The sequence below is a fragment of the Pteropus vampyrus genome, unplaced genomic scaffold, assembly GCF_000151845.1.
Source record: "Pteropus vampyrus isolate Shadow unplaced genomic scaffold, Pvam_2.0 Scaffold463, whole genome shotgun sequence".
NCBI classification, from domain to species: Eukaryota; Metazoa; Chordata; class Mammalia; order Chiroptera; family Pteropodidae; genus Pteropus; species Pteropus vampyrus.
This window is the reverse complement of record NW_011889244.1, coordinates 648,154-669,993: the sequence shown is the minus strand read 5'-3', so window position 1 is coordinate 669,993 and position 21,840 is coordinate 648,154. Positions and strand designations below refer to the sequence as shown.

The 21,840-nt window shown below is 42.6% G+C and overlaps 1 protein-coding gene, 1 long non-coding RNA gene and 1 pseudogene across 11 annotated transcripts in view; 1 reads left to right on the top strand and 2 right to left on the bottom strand.

The window, feature by feature from the left end:
• Nucleotides 1-21,840, top strand: part of CARMIL1 (capping protein regulator and myosin 1 linker 1) — a 268,640-nt gene that overhangs the window by 39,361 nt on the left and 207,439 nt on the right. The gene's annotated exons all lie outside the window — the stretch shown is intronic.
• The window catches only part of LOC111732495, a 119,087-nt gene that overhangs the window by 72,261 nt on the left and 24,986 nt on the right, over nt 1-21,840 (bottom strand). Inside the window, exon 3 of one of the 2 annotated variants that reach the window (XR_002777579.1) lies at nt 18,801-18,928. The exons of the other annotated variant lie outside the window; for it this stretch is intronic. This is a non-coding gene — a long non-coding RNA (uncharacterized LOC111732495). Of the gene's footprint in view, nt 1-18,800; nt 18,929-21,840 lie in introns of those variants that run through there. 2 annotated transcript variants of the gene reach the window in all.
• On the bottom strand, nt 4,730-6,269 carry LOC105306908 (annotated as a pseudogene).

Here is a 21,840-nt window from a genome sequence, read left to right as displayed (position 1 = left end):
CTTTTCTCATTTAATAAACTTACATGCTTGCTTTTAAAAAATCATTTAATTAAAATAATCCTTGTTTGCTTTTTTGCCATTGTTGCCAGGAGCCTCAGAGCTAAACTTTTCAGTCATAATAATCATAAAAGCCTGGGTATTGGTTGAACTGGCCATCTGCTACATTTGTCTGTCAAGCCCAGCACCCCTTTCTTGATTTATTAGTTTGTTTGCAAATATTTATTTGTGGTTATCATGAGCTGAGCACTGAGACGCTGGCGAACACAGTGGGTGGGCAGAAATGGAAGTGGGTGGACTGGACTGCAGCTGTTCCAGTGTGAGGTCGTGGCGGCTTGGAGGAGTGTTGGCGGTGAAGTTGCAGAGACGTGGATGGGTTCCAAATATATTTTGAAGGTAGAATCAAGTGGATTTGCTGAAGCTTGAAGTGGGGAGTAAGGAAAAAGAGGAATCAAGGATGACTCCCAGGCTTGGATGCGGTGTATGGTGGCGACTTGCTGAGGCTGGGCGTGGGGCGAGTGGAAGGGGAAGGGATGGAGAACTGAAAATGTTTTGGATTTAGGAAGACCCATCACACATCCACATGGAGGTGTTGTTTAGGTCAAAGTCTGGAACTCAGAGTAGAGATTGTTTCTCCTCCCCTGTCCCTTCCCTCCACCCCTTCTTTTAGGGACATTCTTTTGCCCTCTGTAGCCCTGTGTTTCTAGTGTGACTTCGGCTCCACAGCCACAGGAGAAGGCTCGGGAGAAGGCCTGGTGCTTCTGTGCCTGTTGGTACCGGTGCTCTGGTCCCCTGGCCCCAGGGAGCAGTCCAGGTGCGGGCGTACGATGCAGGCAGGAGTCCTTCTTTGGATCTTTGGAAGTACTGCCCTGGAGAGAGGGTCCTCTTTCTCAGCTGGAGAGGCAGATGGTGAGTAGTCAGCACTGCCTGTGCCACAGTTCCTGCCTTGTGGAGGAGGCCCTTTTGAATGTAGAGAGTGATGAAGATGTCAGAGAAATGCGGAGAGGCCTTTCCTTTATTTGCTACGTGCATCCCTTGGAATCCAGGGTTCACAGGTGTGAAATGAAAAAAGCTTTGTCTGGTCAAACAAGTTTAAAGAGGTTTCTTGACAGCAGAACTTGTCAGAATCTTTAATTTTGAATAGGCACTGCACCTCTTCAAGAGAGGAATGAGCATTCAGTGTTTGCTAAATTTGAGTGTGGATTTAAAAAAAAGAAATGAAACATCTGCAAATATCTCATCATTACAAATGAGGAAACTGAGTCCTGAATAGGTTTAAACACTTCCTGAAGTCATACAGGTAAGGGCTGGTCTGGAAGATATACTCAGGTTTCCTTTCTTTTCCATCCATTTCACTGTCCTGCTGGAGTTTTACTTTTTTCTTTCTATGGAGCTTAGGAATTCTCTGTGAATCAGGTGCCTTGGTCTATATATATGTGTTTGTGTGTGTTTGCTTTTTTTTATTTTTTAAATGAATATTTTTCAATTAGTGTTTGTGCTTTCAAACTGGAATTTGTGTTGCAATTTGTAGCATTGGTTCTTGTATTACTCCTTCGGCCTTCCCTGTAGGTAGGCAGTTAATCCATGAAACTCCTGGAAAGCATACAGTTCCATTGATTTGATTTTGTTATAAGGAATGTGTAGTAACTGCGTTCCTGGCTTTAAATTATCAGGATGTGTTGTTATGAAAATGATATGAGGTTTCTGGAAATTCTGTATTTTAGAAAGTGTCATTAAGCAATTGCTGCTTTAATGCAATGCCTGTTGAAAAGATGCACTTTGTGAGTGTGGTTGTGCAATTATTTTTAATCTTTGTGATTTTTCTGGAGCTACGCTTGATTGTGAACCATTATTGAAAATAAGCTAATAAAAGAGAGAAATAGGATGACGCATCTTACTAATTCTGACATGTCTACAACTGAGAAATGGTATTCAGACACCGTGTGTGTAGACTTGAGGTTCATGTGTAGCCTGATTACAGAACTGAGCACCTAGTGATATGCGGCTGTCCCAGGTGGCCTTGCTGTGGAATGGCAGAGTGGGGCTGACCGTGCTAGGAGTTCATGCTCTTTCCATCACCTGTGCCGGCATCTGCATTTCTGTTTATTGTCTCTAGGTTTCCACCTCCCTTGCAGGCAGTTAAAGCCATTTTATGCGGTAGCTATGCACATGTTTTATATGAAGAGTGTGCACATCTAAATTATTCATTCTGAGAGGATCTCCATTCTGCCCTGTTACTGGAATTGCCAGTCACATGCCCATCCCAGCACCTCAGTTTAGATCCTTATCACTTCTCTCCTGAATTGTTGCAGATGTTCCCCAGCTTGCTTCCTTGTTCACCCCCCTTCTACCCATCTTCTTTATTCCTAGGTGGAAAAGCCGTGCCTCCCCTGCTTTCAGGTTTTGTTTGCTGGCCTCTGCCTCCCTTTCTGGCTATGTCTCCTGCTTCTTGTGGAAGCATCCTTTGTCCTGGCTTTAGAAACTACTCGCTGTGTTGGCGATAAACGGTGCTCCTCGGTTGCACTGTCCCCGGACTGGAATCCCTCCCTCTTCCATTTCATCCTTCATGATTCAGCTCCCTGTGTTTCTCTAGGAAGCCCTTCCAAATACAGCCTCTCCTTGCCACCTTCCCGTCAGCAAGTTAATATAATATGATGGTGACGAGTGTGGACTGTGGTCCACGATTGCCTGTGTTCAAACCTGTGCTAAATCAGCTCCACTCTGTGTGACATTGGACAAGTCACTTAACCTCTCTGTGCTTCAGCTCTCTCCTCTGTAAAATGGAATTAATAGTAATGTTTATCTCCCGAGTTTCTTGTAAGGATTAAAAGAGTTAATGCATGCAAATCACTCATGAAAACACCTCAGTCTTATTAACTATTATTTATATTTTAATTATTATTATTAAAAATATAGTATTATTAGCCTTTGTTAAGGATAAAAAACTAGTTGTATTCCATTTTTATACCTTCAAGCCCCTTTTGTAGTACATGGTGCTCAATAAATGTGGCTTCCATGAATGAGTGAATCAAATCCATAAACACTGATCACTTATTTTAGTGTTTGTCAAGTTATGCCCTACTTTGTTTAAGAGAAGGATTTATTTCATCACTGTTTTAGGTGTGCCCTTTTAGGAACAATGGATAGATGTGAACCTTAATATCAGCATCCTTTGAAGATTCAGGAGCCATTTAGAATTTCATTTTAAAATTCTGTTCTTTCACTGACAGATTTGTAGTTTTGACACAGTTGCCCTTTAAAAGACAGTGTCTAGATTGAACATTAAAATGTCATTTTGAATAAACTGTATGCCTGCTAATAAGTGAAGTACTTCTTTGTAAAGATAGTCATTATGATGTCATAAGGTTTAGGAGACAAATGCTTATCATTTATTTGTGCTTTAAAAAAATGTAGAGATATCCAGGCACATTTCTCTACTTCCTTATTAACCATTTCCACTTCTGAGTTAATGCCTCTCTTACTGCAAGTCGACCATGTTTCTGTTCATGTTGATCAAATGTTGATTCAACTTCCAGTGTTTGCCAAAATATATTTTCAATTGATATCATTTCTCAAGAACCATTTAAAAGCCAAATAACATTTACGAACTAAGATTTAATTTCTTTAGTTTTACATTCCTATTTCTTTATTTGTACAATAGTAATTGGGGCACATTTCTTCTGACTTTGATGATTTCCCCTCTGTTACAGGAGGTTGGGAGGAAACAGATCTAGACTGACTCTAAAAAGCTGAATGTCAAGTTAATTGTCTCATCACACAATGGCATAACCAGCCAACATCCTCTGAACGATCCCATGTTTGTAATGGCGTCATTGCCATTTGAACTGTGTGGAGTTGTTCTCTGAAAGGTGCTACAGAAAACGCAGTGCAAGGGGCGATTGTGGTGGCGATGGTCAGAGGCTCAAGAGAACTGAATGAGGCCAGCGGGAATGAGGACAACACGATGAATGACTCTTTTGTTATTCGGTGAAATAAAATAGTAAAAAGTGTTCTTGTAACAAAGAGTGCTCTTTGGTCAGAGTGAACATGATGTAGTGATAGTTTTTGAAAACTTTTGTTTAGTGGTTATTAATATTTTGACTCAGTAAGGATATTTAAAAAAACATTAATCAAAAGGTCCCAGTATGTAAGAAGGATACTACAGCTATAAATGTTCAATGCTGAACGTGATGGAGAGTACTGCTGTGTGACTACCCTGCTAAGTTCTGCCCCAGAACTTGTGCCCTGGGTGGACTCTGTCTTGCGTGGTGACTGGTCAGATCACAGTCCTTATTTTCCATGCATATGATGGAAATAGTATGCAGCTCGATTACCCCCGATTTTCCTAGTAGTTCTGCCTTTATATATTTTACTGAGAAATGGTAACCCTTTTTCTATTTCTTGGCTGATTTTATTAGGAGAGTATATATTTTTGGTAAGAATTTTTGCCATTATGTCATTACTTATGGGCAGATATAAATTGTTGCATTTATTTTATAAGAACAGTTCAAAGAATTTCATTCTAATGAAATCTTTTTATTTAGCACTTTTCCAGTAACAGCCATTGATCGGGGTTTCACAACTATTTTGATGAATGAGTTCTGTCAGGAACGGAATTCACACTTAGATTTTGCTTTTTGGGTTGTGCTATTTTTGTCTTTTGAACGTTATTTAAAATGAAAAGAATTAGCACATACGTTTTATATGCTGAAAGTTAATGGATCATCCCACTGTTTCAGAATTTGAGTCTCCACCAGCATTAATTCTCCAACAGAGGGTCTCTAAAGGGTATATTCCCTACAAAATAATGTATTTTATTGCAATTTCCTGTTGAAAGAATATCTCTTCCTGACCTTTCTCCACAAACTTTATGTACCTATAACTTTTGTGTGTGTGTGTGTGTCAAAATGAAGCAGTTTTTTTTCGCTCTGCCCTGTAGGAGAAATTTATCAGGAAGTTTCAATCACCTCATTGTTATTTTCTGCAGTTTTCATTCTTCTATAGCTGGTGATCTTCAGGTGATCATCAGGTGGAGACCACACTCTTGAGAAAGCCTCTGTTTCTTCTTGTATGTACTCATCTACACACACGTCCGGGTACTTTTTGTGGTTGAGGAAACTCTTCTCCTAATTTCTTAAGAATATCTTCTGGGATGTCCTCATCTGGGAACAGGTGCAACCTCTGCATCCTAGTTCTGTGAAGGTTTTTGGCAGCCTTTTTTTTTTTTAAACAATTGCCACTGATCCTTCTGGTGAGGTTGGGCAGCTATACTTGTTTAAATCCACTTGGGTAACCAGTACGTAAGGAGTATATTTTCTGTTCCCATTTGTTCCCAGAAAATGTCATGTGCCTTGTGTGCGTTATGACAATGTGATCACTGCAGTCGCTCAGTTGATGGCACACAGGTTTATACAATCCTTGAAGTTTAACTGATGCCACAGCAGCGAGTTTGCCCAGGGGCTGCATTTTCTCATCTAAGGGATACCAATCTCAAGCAAAAATGCCCCATTGCTGGAGTGCCCTCGAGAAACCCGACATGTTTCCCCACTAGCAGGACCGTCCTTCCTCCAGGATCCAAGGCCAAGTCTGCAGCATCACTGGCCCGGTGGGAAATGCACATATGCAAGCACGGCAGCGTCGAGACCTAGAAGGGCCAGCACTCGCGTCTGCTCCTCTATTTTTCTGGATCCCCTCCAGTCTTTCCATGGTTGTGATTTCCTCATGGAGGAGGAAATAAGCAGTTATTGAGAGAATAACTCCCAAAATTCACCCCCTTGAGAAAAAAGCTGCGGAAAAACCAATGGAGGACATATAATTTCCAGCTGATCTAAGTAGAAGGGGACTGGATGTAAAGGGCATATTAGTTTCGATGGAATTTCTTCTGTATTCCATGAGTGAAAAATAAACCTACAGAATTCCCTTCTTGTGATTACCCCTCCCATGTGTTCTTCCACCAATATAAAATAAAATAAAGCCACCAAAACAAACCGAGGAAGGTGAAAATAGAGAAGTTGTTACTTGTGTTACAGACAGGGGCGCCCTGCCCCTTGCGCACGCACGCACACACACACCCAATACGGTCTCTAAGCCTGGCTAGGAAGGGAAAGTATTTTTCATTTTTAGCTGTTTGGACCTTCTTGGAAAGTCTTGGAATATGTGAGTTCTGGCCGTTTTAGATGACCAGCTGGCTTCATGAAGGTGGGGTTAGGTTTCCCCACCTCCACCTCCCTTCGCTTTCCTCCAGTGGGATTTATGGAGCGGTTACCAGTCTTTCCTGCCGCAAGGACACCCTCTTATCTGTGGCCTTTTTGGTGTCCATTACTGGCAAAACCACCGAATGGAAGTTTCCATTCTCACCAGAGTCAGAGTCAGAGTCTGGGCTGGGAGGTGGGCGGCCTGATGCAGGGATGCCGGGCAGGTGGAAGGAGGTGATTAAGGGCACGGAGTCCTCTCCCTGCTCTGTGCGACTAGTGCATGTCACGTACTCCGTAGGGGTTTTTATAAAGATTAATGAGGGATGGCATAAAACACTGAGCATAGGCATTTACTGGCACATGATCAGTAAATGGCAGAGGTAATGGTGAATTTATTAAGAAAGAATTGACTATAGATGCCCTTTTCCACTTTCCAGGATTTTAACATCAGGCCCATTTTGCCTGTGTTGTTGCTGAATTCTAGGAATCTGTCAACTTCATTGTCTATTCTGTTTGGTTCCTATTATTTTCCCATTATAAATTCATTACTTATATTTTAAAGATGTTTTCTTTAGCCTTACCATAGTAAGATACCATTTCTAAGTAGAACCAAAATGCAAATTTGATTGAGTGTCTGAATCTGACTCTCTCCCCACTTAACACAGGTGGGCAGACCTTCCCTAGGAGCGTCATTTATTTTTCAAGCTATGTAGTAAAGAAGCAGAGGGCTTCTCTTTACTTCTAAAGTCAGTTTCCATAAATATCTTCAGTGTTCAGTGTGCAGCTTAATGTCTTTTGAAATGATTGCTTCTTTTGAACAAGTGCTTATGTCACAGCATTTCGAATATAGTATATTCATTATCTGACAAATCCCCCACTTCAAGACTTTACAAATGACTAGGAATGATCCATTAGAAGGTATTAGTATTGGCTACAGGCCAAGAATGTTGGCTCATTTGTTTAGTGTTTAATACTTAAAGAGGCCAGAGATCAAAGTTTTAATTCCCAGACAGGCTAATTAGTGTAGCTTTGTTCCACAGCTTCAGGTTGAAACTCACAGCCCTGCCATCTGTCTTCTAAGTGCATGCCATTGGCCACAGGGAGCATTGGTCACATTGGTCAGAGACTGGATGGATCAGAGGTCCTTGGACCACTCACTACAAAGAGACATCCGGAGGAGCACTGTGTACAGGATGATGGGTCATCAGAATCCACCCCCCCAAAAATGAAAGTTGGAGAAGACTGTCAAGGAAGCCATTGTTTTAAAAAATGCTGAGTACGAATGGCTAAGTGATAGATCAGAATCCGGAAGTCAGGAATATTAGGAAATCTCATAATTTTAATTTTAACTCTCATAATTTAATTTTAATTCTGACCATGTCTTTGTAAATTATTCCATTGGAGAAGGTTGGGAAAACTACTAACAGGAAGGAGTGTGACAATATGGCAGTTTAATAATGAACTTAGACCTTTAAAGGAAGTGCACCAAAGGTAGAGGCTGGACAGAAGCTGACAGTCCAGAGTATTTACATACTCTGTCGGGCCGTGTTCTGAGCACTCTTGTTTGACCTCACTTGGACTTTATGAGTTGGGCTCTATTATTATTGCCATTTCACAAACGAGCAAATCGAAACACTGAGCTTTTAGGTACGACTGAAGGCACACAGCTAGTTAGTTGAGTAGCTGAAGTGAGATATGAATCAGGGCAGACTTGATTCTAGAAAGATCTGAGACTTGCAGAAGGTGCTGTGGACATTAAAAAGGTTGTTAAAGAAGTATTCAGAGCCAGAAGAAAAGAAAATAGCTGTATTTGAATGGATCTGATGGAGGTGTGTGTAGTAGTATAGCACAACCCTGCAATTTCTGTCACCCCTCTGTCTTTTATATACACATTTAAAAACCTGGAACATTAAAAATGTGTTTAGGAATTTGTAAAGAGCTAGTTTTCCTAAATTATTTTAGGCCTTCTACTCTAACGGAATTCCTTCTCAGAGTCCTGAGAACACTTGGAATGGAGATAGTTCAACTGTGTGCATGATCTGAGGAAACCTGGAGAATAAGAGTAACGCTGGGAAGGTGGAGTGGGGCAGGTGTTTGCCTTGATGTGGAAACAGTCCGGAAGCTCTGCTTAAAAGGAGCTGATACCTTCACGTATTTAGAGCTGACTGTGTTTCCAGGCTTGCTCTGAGCCCACAGTATAAAGCTAGAGTTAGAGAAAGGATGTTAAATGGGGACAAAGTTTAGTTGTCTTAACGGCACGTTTGCTAGTAACTGCATGAGGAAGAATTCAGGTCTGAGATGGATGAGACTGTGGCCTGGAGATGTCTCCACTGGATAGAAACACCAGGTGTTGATCAGACCGTTATGATTTCCTCTGACCTGTTTGTAAGAACACAACTCTGTGGAATTAGACCGGAGGCTTTTTTGATCTTCGATGAAGCCATTTCTGTCTATGAAGAGGGCATTTAATCTTATTTCCAGATGAGAAAACTGAGAGTGGAAGAGACAGTGACTTTCTCAGGGCCAGTCAGCTAGCTGCTTGGTGACAAGCAGACTGCATACTCGCCTGTGCTCTTCCACTCTCAGTGTGTGGGGCTGGCTCACCTGGGTTCAAGTCCCAGCTCTGCCACTCACTCTGTAACCTTGATCATGCCTTTGACTGCTCACCCGAAGAAACGGGAATGTTTTTGAGGATTAGGTGGAAAGAATGTGCTTGGCATATAGTAAGTACCGAGGATATGTTTGTTCTCCTTCTAGTGAGGCCTAAAATCTTTTCTTTACATGCTTATTATTAACGGTAGGTTTTTTAGCATCTCCCAACTCATGACTGAGAAGTTTCATTTTTGCCTTATTTTTCTCTTTGGATGATGTGAAATTTTATAAGGGCATTTCTTATTATTTCTCTGTATGTAACAGCTTTACATCTTCTAGGGTAGGAGTCCTCAACCCCCAGGCTGTGGACCGGCACCAGTTCGTGGGCTGTTAAGAACTGGCCTACACAGCAGGAGATGAGTGGCAGGCGAGCCAGCAAAGCTTCATCTGTATCTGCAGCCGCTCCCCAGAGCTAGCATCACCACCTCAGCTCCACCACAGAACTTCAGGCGTTAGATTCGCATAGGAGCACTGGTCCCTGGTGCCAGAAAGGGTGGGGACCGCTATTCCTAGGGCATTTGAGTGAAGGATCCAACTACAGGGCCTTTAGCAATTCTTTCCATTCTTGAAATTATGCGATTTGTTCTTTCTGAAAAAGGTGCCTTCTAACTTCCTCCTCCAGCCGCACGTGGCTCACTGTTACTGTGGTAACACCCTCTAATAATCCTGTCAGGAGATATGATGTAACTTACTATCTGTCGAAAATGATTTTACGGACGTAAAACAAGCACCCAGCTTCCTCCTAAGAATCCTGAAGCGCTTAGGGCCTAAGCACTGTTCCTCTTGTTTTGATGTTTTACAAAATTGTGCCGGCAGGAGAATGCACATCAGCTAGGAATACTTACAGCGCCCAGTGGGGCCAGTGTGTCATGGTGAGACTTAGTGCTGTCATATTCATTCTCTTATACTTTAGGAAATTTTGGGTAGTTTGAATTGTAATTTTAAAAAAATGCAGAATTGTGGTTTCTAGAGGATTTACATTTATTTTGGACATAGATGATCTAATTTAACTGTCGGGATAGTTGTCAGTATTTCTGCATTTTTTGAAGCGCCTAATTATATAAAACACATTTGCCGGTCCATGAGTGGGGAGTCTGTATTTCTCAGTAACCTCAATCTTCCTCAGTGTCCCCTGCCTTCCTCAGCACCCCGCATTCCAGAGTACCCCCTTCCTCAGAAGGGGTCAAATGGGATCCCCCACTTTTCCCTTCTCTGCTCCTGGCAAGACCCCTCTGCTGTCTCAGCCTCTCCACAATGTCCTACCTTGACCAACTGGACAAGTCTCATCACAACTTGTGTCTGACCCTTAAGGCATCCATCATCCCTGTATCCTGATCCTCATCTGACTCTTCAGTTTTCCCAATCCTGTCTCTCTTCTCTCAGGAACTCTAAGGGCCCTTTCTCTGTGTGGTCTGTGCCAAAATCCCTCCTAACCTGGCCTGCAAATACCCTCTTTCTCTTCCCGCTTTATTGGAGACCTGGATCTCCCTGACAACACTGTGTTCCTGCAGCTCTCAGCTGTCAGATGGCTGCCATTTTTCCTCATTACCCTTGAACTGTGGTTGGGGTGGGGTAGTGTCCTCTATGTGGTTTTCGTACTCCTTCCCCTCCTTCTTGCGAAAGCCCCTATTCTGAGTCTCAGGTCTGTCTGTGGCCCGCTGCAGCTCCTGTTGCCATCATCTGCTTCTCCACCCAGTCACTCCCCTGGTTCATTGGAGGTTTTTGTTTCTGATTGGTTCTCCATCTCTCCAACACTAGTTTCCCACGATTTCAATCTTCATGCTGGTGATATTTCCCACATCTTCAACTCTTAGTTCCTTGACCTGTCCTCCTATGAACTGTCTCCTGCCCTCCTCACCCACTCCATCCCATAGTCATGCCCTTGACCCTGTCATCACCAGTAACCTCCATGCCACCAGAGCTCATGTTGGACACCCACTCTGACCACCACGTCCTCTCCTTTTGGCTTGCCTTGTGTGGTACCTCCAACCTCCACAAACCTGGGACCACTGGGACCTTCAGTTCATGGAATCTGCCACCTCTTCATGGTTCCACCATCATCCCATGTCCTTAACTCTCTCCTTTCCCGGCTTGAATTCCATGATCAACCACCATGTTTGCTAGCATGGCACACAGCTTCATCACCCTGATCCCTCTCACACTTTGCCATTCTCACTTGACTGACTATAATTCTGGTGACGTCCATCTCTGTCCACTTTCTCTGCACTTGGCCTCGTGCAGCTGAATGTGCCCGGAGGAAGCCGCACCGCCATATTGGTTGTCTCACTCAGTTGACGAGCACAAACCCAGTGGGCGCTTGGTGCTGCCTGGCAGGCGTACCATGTCTTCACTGTCCATTCCTTCCCCACTCTCTTAGGGTACTATTGCATGCTTTATACTTGCTTTTCACACATCCATGTCTCTTACTCTCAGCCCCTTCCTTTTTCACTAATCAGAAATGATCAGATGAGAACTTCCATGTGCTCTCACCACCACACCTACCACCTGCCCGTGTCTGTGCCTGAGCTCCTGGCTCCTTGTGTGTGACATTCTATCTACATCTCTGTAGACCTTTTCAAGGACATTGCTCTATTAAATTTCCCCTCTCTTTCCTATAACATCAGTTTTTTTCACTGAATTCCCACTGGCATACAAGTTATTATTTTTCCCATTAAATAAAAATATTTTCTCTTGGCTCTGATTTCCCCTTCAGCTACTAGCCAATTTCTTCTTCCCACAACAAGACATTGTAAATGAGTTGTCTGTATTCATTATGTCTCACATCGCCCCTCCCGTTCCATTCTGAGCCCATTACAACAGGGTTGTTGCCCCTCACTCATAAGCTACTGGCACTGGCCTTATCAGGCCACCAGGGACATTTCATTGGTGTAGCCTTGGGCAGGTCCTGGCTCCTCCTCCTCCACCTACTAGCAGCATTCAACACAGCTGATTATTCTTCTGGGATACATTCTCCACTGTATTGCCTGGACACACCCCTTCTGTTTTTCCTTTTTCCTCTCGGGCTTGTCTTTCTCCTCTGCTGGTTCCTCATCTCTCCTAACTCTAAACAGAGTACCTCAGGGCACTGTATCTCTTCTCTATCTACAACACTTTATGAAGACATAAATTCTTATCTAGGACCTGGATCTCTCTGCGAGCTCCAGACTCCTTTACCTAGACACCTGCTGGTCATCTCTACTTGGGTGTGGCTAATAGGCATTGCAGACATAACCTGCCCAAGGGACTCCTCAAGATTGTGAAGTGTCTGTTTTACTGGGTGACCATTTCTAGGGGATCCCTTCTAGGAGGTTACTTCTTTCCGGGGGATCTCACAAGGATGTGTGGGCATCAAGGAGCTTCTAGAGGCAAAGGGAAGGAAAAAAGACAGTTTTGGGGCAAAATTACCTTGATAATTGCTTAAATCTTGTGACAGTTAACATTGCTGAGAAGCATTTATGGTTTCGGGGGAAGAGGCAAAGAGGGATATAACGTGTGGGGATGGGCTTTGAAAATGGCAAGTCAGTGACTAAAACCAAGAGTCATTAGTTCTTTTTCTGAATGGATCTTGACTATATCCTGTATATTCAGGAATATTGGAATGAAAATCAAGTGCTTGAATTTAAAACAACAAAAATAAAAACAAAAAAGCAAGCAGAGAATATAACATGTCCAAAGAGACATTCTTATCATCCACTTATCTCCAGTGTATCGCCCCTCCTCCAGTCTTTCCAACTCAATAGCATTCCATTCTTCCATTTACTTAGGTTAAAACATTTGGTGTCATACTTGAATTATCTTTCTCACTCCCTTCAGCAAATCCTTTAGGCTCTACCTTCAAAATACATTCAGAATCCATTTCTTATCTCACCTGTCATGCTGTCACCCTAGTCTAAGCCACCATAATCGTCCACCTGGATAAATGGAGTGTCCTCTTAAGTGGCCTCTGCTTCCCACCTTATCTCCATCAATCTGTTATTAACTGGCCTCTCCTCTTCTCTTCTCATTCAGAATAAAAGCCATCGTCATGACTGTGACCTATAAGATGTTATGTGATCCTCAATTACCCTCTGACTTCCCCTCCTACCTTTTTCATCGCTTTCCCTACTGCATCAACCTTGAAACCATCTAGGTCTCCTTCGACCTCAGAGCTTCTCCATTTGCCATTCCCGCTGCCTGGAACTTGCTTTTACTTCCCGCTACATATTCATGTAGCTGGCTCCCTCACTTCCTTCGGGTCTTTTCTCAAAAGTCACTTTTTCAGCAAGGGCTTCCCTGACCACCCATCTTAACTTTCAACACTCCTCCAACACTTTCAGTCCTCTTTCTCTACTTTATTGTTCCTTAGCATTTAGCACAATCCAACAGAGAATATATTTTGTTTTGCTCATCCCTTGTCTCTTCTCTCTCTTACAAGAGTCTAAGCTCCACAAGATGGGGTCTTAATTCTGCTTGTTCACTCTTTATCCCCAGGTTACATCATGGTAGAGCCACATAATATTCGTTCAATGGAAGAATGACTGTCTTGCTCTGGGCATGCTTTTGGCTTAAAGAAATTGTAAATCTGTTTGCTGTGAAGCACTAATAAAGATAATTATTTTGTTTCATGTTTTCTGTTAAGTATATTTACTGTGTATGTCAAATTGATTTAAGACCATAATAATAGGATTGCTATACGGATGCATATAGAAAAGAATTCCTATAGCTTTTTATGCTGTTTCATTTAAGTGCATCTGTTCACGGTACAGCTCTCTCTACATAGGTTTGGAAAGATGTGAGTTTATTTATATGTATATCCCCTTATTATAAACACAAAAGATTTAAAGGAACTGGTTGGCAATGTGATGATGTGAGGACTTTTCACCCTAATCTGCTATTTCAAATGCTGGGCGGTTGGAATAGATGATATATCACTTATGTTAATAATCGCATTTCCAAGAGGTACTGATATCTTGCCTGTTGTGCAGTTTGCATTATTCCACGCCAAAGCTTTTGTATTTATTATTACGGTTCTGCCTCTTGTTTGGGTAATGATGTCTCCAGTCCTCCGGTTGTAAGCTCATTTATATTCTAAGGCCACAAAGCTCTTGAGTGTTTGGCAACTTTCTCAATTCAGTTCACATTAATCATAATTACCTAAATGCAGCCATTTGATATTTTACTGAAAGTCCACTAATTCCGTGTCCCACTGGTTTTTGCACATACACTATAAAGCCGAGGGCAAACATCCATTCTGGTACCTTCCGGTTTTTCTTAGTCTACCAGAGTGAAGATTCAAGGTAATTCATGTCTCTGCTTACTAGCAATTTTTTTAAAAACATTTCATTTTAGAAATGAGCATACTATAAGATTAACATTTTTTTTGTGGGGAGGGGTACAGTCCTATGAGTTTTTGAAAATTTTTATTTGCAAATTATTTTAGATTCATGGAAGAGTGGCAAAGAGTTCTCAGAGTTCCTATGTGTCTTTTACCCAGCTTCCCCTAATATTAACAGCTTACTTAACTAGTAAATATATCAAAGCCAAGAAATTAACATTAACATTAACAATACTTTTAAACAATAGCCTTTATTTGGATCTCTACTAGTTTTTCCACTACTGTCCTTTTAGTTCCAGGATCCAGTCCAGGATACCATGTCTCATTTAATCTCCTTTCTCCTCATCTCCTTCAGCCAGTGGAGCCTCTCTCCAAGCTTACGTGGGCGGAAGAAGCGGGCTAAGTTCATGCTCAGTGAAGTCAGGGGAATGTCCAGGTTGGAGGTGTCCAGAGTGCTGGGTCTCGGTGCAACTTTGGAGGTGTCCTGATCCAGGGGCTACGGAGAGGTGGCCCTATGGGCTGACTCTGGCTCATGTGGTGTTGGAAATACGATGTGAATTAGTTGCCAACATTGAACAATTAGGATATTTTCCAGGAAAAGCTATATTTTTTGGCTTCTCTTTAAGAAATTGGTGGCTCTTGCTGCTCTGGGTCGGGTCACTGACTAAGATGTTCATGTGGCCTTGAGGGGTGGCTATCCCTTCTCTGCGAGGAAGAGTATTCTGGTTCACTTTGGGTTGTGCCCCTCCTGATGCTGCCCTGGCCTAAATTATTGTACGGATGAAGATGCCCAGGACGGTTGCAGCAAGTCTGTGCTATCTGTGCTCCTCTTAGTCTCAAAGGGAGCTTGACTCCTCTGGAGGGCAGCGAGGATAACGGGAGGCAGAGGGCTGAGTATAAATTCTTCTCCAGGTCATTCCATGCTTAGTCTTTGTGTGTCTTTATTGTGTCCCACAAATACCAGAGTTTGCCTACTTGTTCCCCAAGATGGCATCCAGTTTGCCATCACTTCCTATTTCGTTGTACATGGTTATCTAATATATTACGTGAGTTGCTAACAGTTAAAAATCAGGCGATGAACCTGGAAATCCAGATTTGCAGCTTCTCTCCAGAAATCAGGTGACCTGGTAACACTGGGGCCACCTTCCCACATAGCCTGGTCTCAGGTCTGGAGTCAGGGCTGTCCCTCAGATGGGCGCAGGCTCATTGTGGGCCTGCTCCGGGTCCTGTGGGCATTTGAGTTTGTAGCGTTGGCCTTAGGGAATTAGGTTGGAAATCAGGGAAACCCCAGTGGTTTCCTTTTTGTGTTTCTTGACCATAGTTTTTCTTGATAAGGAGTTACTTCATAACTCCTCCAAATTGTTGAGGAAAAGTGAATTTGGGACAGGGACTTGTGGGATCAGTTAGCCATCTCATTTTGTCTGTGGTGCCTAAGGCTTAATGCTGGATATTGTATGCTTAGAGCACTGCTCCTTTCAGGAGCATTATTGCTAGAACACAACTCAGATCACACACTTAAAGGATTGAATGGAAGTGACGGTGGTGAGATTTCAGATACTGCTCCTCTGTGTCCATGTAATCTCGGCTCAGGAGTGTGAAGGAAAAAAATAAGACCAGAGCACTCCCTTTTCAGACCGTTATGGAAACGTGGGGCCAGTTACTAAAGGGGCGTTGCACGTTTGGAAATCTAAGGGTTGATCCACGTGCCCGGTATGGCAGCTGTAGGTCGTAGGTGGCTGCTGAGCACTTGAAGTGTGCTAGTCTGAAGTGAGAAGTGCTGTGTCAGGTGCACACTGATGTCAGAGGCTTATTGCGAAAGAAAGAATGCAAAATGTCTCCATAACTTTTATATTGATGACATGTTTCAATGACATTCTGGAAAAATTAAGTGAAAGAAAATAAATTGTTAATTTCATCTTTCTTTTTTTACTTTTTCAAAATGTGGCTACAAGAAAATTTAAACTTTATACGTGGCCCCTGTTGTGTTTTGGTTGGACAGAGCAGCTCTAGATTCTGCTGTGTTTGATGGAGAGCGAGGGTGAGCAGCCTGTTCTCTGAGCCTTGGTAAAGTACAAAGAACAAATGTGGACAGACTGAATGGGAAGTTGTTTTCATAGTTCTTGGCTTTAGTAAAGTTTGTACCTAACTGCTCACTGTAGTGTTTTTGGTGCATTTAGATGGATGCAAAGTTGCTGTCTGACTTATTTAGCTGTATTGATGATGTGGGGCTGTGTGTACAGTGGTCAGAGCATGGGACTGGTGGTCAGGAAGATGCTGGGTGGAATTCAATCTCTTTTACTTGATCTTGGGTCAATTATTTAACCTCTCAGAGCTCTGTACTATAAAATAAGGACAATGGTGAGTTACCCTGTTGTGTGAAGGTTCGTGTAATAGCGCGTGTAAAATGCCCAGTGTAATAACGAGGATGCAGTATTAGTACAGTAAATAATTTTTTACTTCTGTTTAATTATCATTCTTGGTAGTATGAAAAAATTTCACGTACTACTTTGGTGTGCTAGGAGGAAGGCTGCCCCAAAAAATCAGGAAAAGGCAACTTCTTGCTTATGTGACGTCATATTAGATCTACCAGCAAACATTTATAAATGGACTTTTTCCCATTCACTACTTTCAAGGCACAGGTTTGTATTTTAAGGAGATCAGTCTTTTCTGTGTTGATGCTCAATATTTATTGAAACCCAGCAGTGGAGTAGATGACAGATACTCTGTTGTAGAAAGTATTGGACACCTTGAATTTTTAAAGAAGCTGGGAGCGTGTGCCGTGGGTACAGTATAAAGTGATCAGTGCATTGCCCCGTAAATGACCCCAGATAACAGGAACTGGACAGGTGAGGATGATGATGAGGATAAGGAGGGCATAGTGACCAGAACCACGTGGTAGGAGATACCCACCTGTGCCTCATCTTGCCCACTCCCTTTGTAGGTTTCAGGCACACACAGGAATACTTTGTGATTTTTTTTTTTTCTTTCTTTAAGGCAAGGCTAAGTTTTCCACATCTTTCAACTATTATTTTGTGCCTTGTGGAGCTTATTAAACTTAGTGGAAGATTAGTGTGTAAACCCTGGGAGCAGCCGCACTAGTTAACTATTAGGGAAGCCCTAAGTGGGAGGGCAGGGCACCAGGAAGAAGTGGCAGTTGTTGTGTGTCCTTTATCATAAAGGAGTGGGGACCCAGAAACTTGGAGTTTGGGACTCAGAAGGCCCCATGGGTGGTCTCTGGCTCACATCATGTCTCTGTGCTCAACCAGAAGGTAAGTCTTGTATCTCCCACTTCTTTCCACAGATTGACTTTGCTTGGCAATGACTTTCAAATGACTAGTAGAACTCCTTCTTGCTAGAGTAGCTCTCTATTATTGACGGACAGGCTTGTTACATGAAAATTGCTCAGATAGTATATATAGACATGCTTTACAGGCTAAAACTTCTTTATAACATGGAAAGTCTTATTACTACCCTGACCATGGCTACTGGCCATGGTATTCACTGGAAATCACCTGTGTATTCCAACCATCCATCCTGCCACCATGTCTTGGTAGGTGTGTTTTCTCGTTGGTCCTGCTGTCCTGCTTGGATGTGGCCAGTATTTCATGGCCCTCAGGAGCCTGACTTTACCCACCAACTATAAGTTCTTGTTGTCCTGCTTAGGATGTGACAGCCACTTTGCAATGGAATTTTCTGATTCTTAACAGGTGAGCTATCCTCCTGAATTATATTATTATATTAAATAATATGTTATAACTATATAATAATCACAGTAATAATAGAAACCCAAAACTGATTGCTTACTATTTGCCGGATACTCTCTTATAGTTATTTCCTCTTAGTTGATCCTCTCAACAACCCGAGGAGACAGATGCTGTCATTATCCTCATTTTACAGGTAATAAAAATGAGGTGTCGGGAGGCCAAATGACTTGCCCAGTCTTAGGCTTGAGGCTGTCAGAACCCCGGTCTGTCGCAGAGCAGCTCCTGAGCTTTTAACCTTCCTTGCTCACTATGTGACCTCTGCTTATGTAGTTTTTCTTCTCTTCCGCCACTTGGCTAAGAATTCTTCAAATGCAAGTTCCACCTTGGAAGTGACATTTTTATTTAGGATTTTAGGTTATAGTTTTATGTACTTTTATTCTTCCCAGTCTGAAGCAACCAGACGATGTCTAGCCTCTCTCTGTGGTTTAAGCCCTTTACATTGCATTTTTTTCCTGATTGTTTCATGGGCATCGATCTTGATTTTTCAACATTATTGTCAGTACTTCCAAGATGTGGGCACTTCATATGTGTCTCTTAAATGTTCCAACATACTTAGCACAGTAGCGAGTGTGCTCATGAGAAAACATTTAAGAAATATATGTAGAGCATTTGGGGCAGGCACTGTGGGTGGGCTGGCAGCCCCATTACCACCCTCTTCTTCTTAGCCTACAGAGTGGTGATTAGTCTAAGGGTAGTTTTCAACCAGGGATGGTTCTGCCTTCCTGGGGAAGTTTGGCAATGTCTGGGGATGCTAGTGGCATCTGTGGGTAGAGGCCAGGGCTGCTGGTAGATATCCTGTCATGCACAGGCCAGTCCTGAACAACAAAGAATTATCAGGCCCGAAATGTCTTATCGGGCTGAGGCCGAGAAAGCCTGGTTTAGAGACAGCCATGTGATTCATTCTGGCCAACAAAATGTAAGTGGAAGTCTGCCAGGGCTCTGTGTTTTCTGAGACAGGAGCTGTCCCTGCCTGTGTTCAGTTTCTTCTGCCTTCAGTGGCCTTGAGCCTGGAGGAAACACATGTGAAGATAAAAGCACACGAAGGATGGCGGAGTGAAAAGATAAAAAGTGTTTGGGTTTTCTCATATTTGTAGCCAAACACAGTCCTAATTAATATAGTACAGAAACCTGAGCTGGGAAGGGCCTAGCCCAGTGTCTCACCTACTCAAGAGCTTCTACTCCAACATTCCCGGTGACATAATTCACTTAGGGAGAGAGGCTAATTTTGCAGATCTTAAGTCATTCAAAAATTCTCTCTTACTTTGACTGAAATCTCACCCCTGGAGCTTCTATTCACGGACATAGTTTTAAGCTTGGCAGGGATTTTCCTGGGCAGTCTCTCCCACACTCACATGTCTGTGGAAAGTCATCCTGATCCATCTAGTCAGCAGGTCTGCTGACAGACCCCCTCTTCCAGATGTTCCCGAGGCATGTAGATTAGAACATAACACTCTCTTCTTGGACCAGTCCTCAGAGCCAGAGTCCAAAGGCAGAGCTGTCAGAGGATGTCACCTCTGGGGCCCATCAGCCTTTGGTTTCCTATGTGGGACTTCAGAATCAGTGCAGAGATTCTAGGTGCTTCTCACATTATGACGATGTGAATGAGCGGAGGAAGAAACTTTCAGTGCCTCGAATGTCCCTGTTATGTCCCGCATGTTTGGGACACGATGCCAGGAATACCACCTTCCTCCAGGTAACCAGTGTTTTCTGTCTGTCCACAAATAAGTGCCTCAAAACCTTTCCGAGTAAATGCCTGCTATCATCTGGACTTGTCTTTTTCTCCTTTGCTTTCTATGCAGTGTGGGATGCTGTTCCTGCTGGGTATCTTTTAAAATTTTTAAAAAATTTATGGTAAAAAAAATTTACCATTTGAACCATTTTTAAGTGTGCAATTCAGTAGTGTTGAGTGCATTCACATCATTGTGCCCTGGATCTCCAGAACCTTGTCACCCTGTCTGCTGATGCAGGTCTTTATTGCACACTTGTTTACCTTTGCCCTGCTGCTTGTCCCCGTCCTACCAAATGCTCCTGCTGAGGCTTATCGTATAGGACAGAAGCTCTTCTGGCCAGACTGTCTTCTCTCTAAGACTGCTGGACCAGCCATTTAGTGAGTTAGCCCCTGTTTCGTACCGCCTTTAAAAGCTCCCTAGCTGGAAGTCAGCGTGGGGTTTGAAAAGCTAGAGTTTGGTTTAAAGAGAAGAAATGTTTTTTGAGGGCAGCAAAAATTCTCACTCGATAGGCTACAGACCTCACCAAATAACTCAGCTGAATATTCTCTGAGCTTAGCACAGGTTGCCGCATGGAAAGATGGACAGGGCTGTTTTCTCTGGCACTTCTCTCTCTCGACTAGCTCCTGTGGCAGCTCCCTTATTTCTTACTGCCCCCACCCCCGGCATCCAGGCCCTTACCTTGCTGGGACAGGATCACAGATGTTGGGCGTTTGATTTTGAGTTAATTGGGCTTTTTGCTGCTAGACTCTTATGTGGTTTCTTGAATTCATGAATTAGTCATTAATTTGTGTTTACCAGGCAGACACCCTGGCAGTCTGTGGTCTGTCCCGCTGACTTGCTCTTTGAAAGATGCTATTTGTGCAGGCTTCAGGAAACGGAGGGAAAGTGGAATCCTCTCCAGGGACCATTTAACCTCAGCCTTTTCCTTACTTCCAACTCTTACCTGTGCAGGTGGGTTTGTCTTTACTTTAGAATTGCAATTTTAGTGGAATTATCTGTCTGGTGGGATGGAGCCTGTGTTCTGAGATGCGGTCGTATTATTTTTGTAGCTGCCTGTAAGGGTTGAGGAGCGTCAGTTATTTCCCCGGGAGTACTCTTCTCTAGAATAAACTCTTAAATTGGATAATTGGGATTTCCTAGTTAGGGCGGGTCTTGTCAGGTTCTGTTTCTTTTTCACAGTTGTGAAAGCACTTGATATTTCAGGTTTCCAAGTATGTGCCACAAAAACTCAACGCAGCCTAAAAGCACATAGATGTTCATGGTGTTGGTATTCTAATTGTTTAGTGTTTAATAAACCTTGAGAAGCTATTGCTCACCATCCATCCTGAGTAGGAGTACGTTTCCCAGCTCAGGGGGAACAGCCTGTAATTGTGTGCTTAAGGACATAAGCTGGGACTACTTCCTTAAGTAGGTGGTAAATGAAGTTAAGGTGCAAATATTTCACTTTACCCACTAAGGATGGACTAATGTAGCATGACAGGTCCACTGTTTTTGGTGGAATGTTACGAATGCTTCCGATTTCTAGCTGTGTTTGTCTTGGACTTCGTAGTCATATACTTGCAGATTTATGCCAGGGCAGGATGAAACTTTTTAGTTAAACTGAGCTGTTTGTAAGGTTTTAGTCCCCAAATTTGGACCAACTTGTTTTGCTCATTGGGTTTATCCATATAAGGGGTCTCAGAGAGGTACCTTATGCAAGTTAAAAAAAACTTGTTTGTAATAAAAATTAATATTGGTTAAAAAAACACTTAGTCAATCCTATATGTGTACCAATCCTATATATGTTGCATCTTGGCTGTTTCCTTCAAACAGTATTATATTGGCTGTTAATTTTCTTCCATGGAATAAAAGATGGATTTCATTTCTGGGTGAAGCATTGTAATTCTTATACTTTCATTTCTGGTCATGTGAGATGGACAGTAGAAACAAAGTAGGAATGTGAAAGTAGGAGAGATGTTATTATTTTAATGTGATGTGTAAAAAATATGTAGCGGTTTCTTTTTTCTGGAGGTTAGAGCACATGCTATAGATAAATAAGAGTAAAAATTAGAATGTTAATAAAGAACATCTTGCCTATCATACTTAAACATTATAATATTTATAAAGCATATCATGGATTATTTAAAGTTGGGGCAGACAGAGTTATGTTCTCATTACAAGAAAGCGATGTATGCATGAAGCAAGTGTAA